Genomic DNA, 235 nt, shown 5'->3' on the forward strand with positions numbered 1-235 from the left:
TTAAACCTTTTTAAGTTACTAAACACAAAAAAAACCCAAAAAAAAAAAAAAAAAAAAAAAAAAAAAAAAAACACACACAACTCAATATAATTCATCAGCATTTTCTTCCATTCTGACCTTTAATAAAAAAAATAACTCCATAAACTAAAGACTGAAATACCACTGTTTCCATCCGATTGGTTGAGACTGCCATAAAAAGGTAAACCTTGGAAAAAAATAAATAAAAAAATAAATA

The 235-nt window shown here is 23.8% G+C and overlaps 1 protein-coding gene across 2 annotated transcripts in view; it reads right to left on the minus strand.

The window, feature by feature from the left end:
• Positions 1–235, minus strand: part of LOC107565759 (SUMO-conjugating enzyme UBC9-B-like) — an 11,267-nt gene that overhangs the window by 2,304 nt on the left and 8,728 nt on the right. The gene's annotated exons all lie outside the window — the stretch shown is intronic.

Source organism: Sinocyclocheilus grahami, unplaced genomic scaffold (assembly GCF_001515645.1).
Source record: "Sinocyclocheilus grahami isolate Dianchi unplaced genomic scaffold, SAMN03320097.WGS_v1.1 scaffold1025.1, whole genome shotgun sequence".
Taxonomy (NCBI): Eukaryota; Metazoa; Chordata; class Actinopteri; order Cypriniformes; family Cyprinidae; genus Sinocyclocheilus; species Sinocyclocheilus grahami.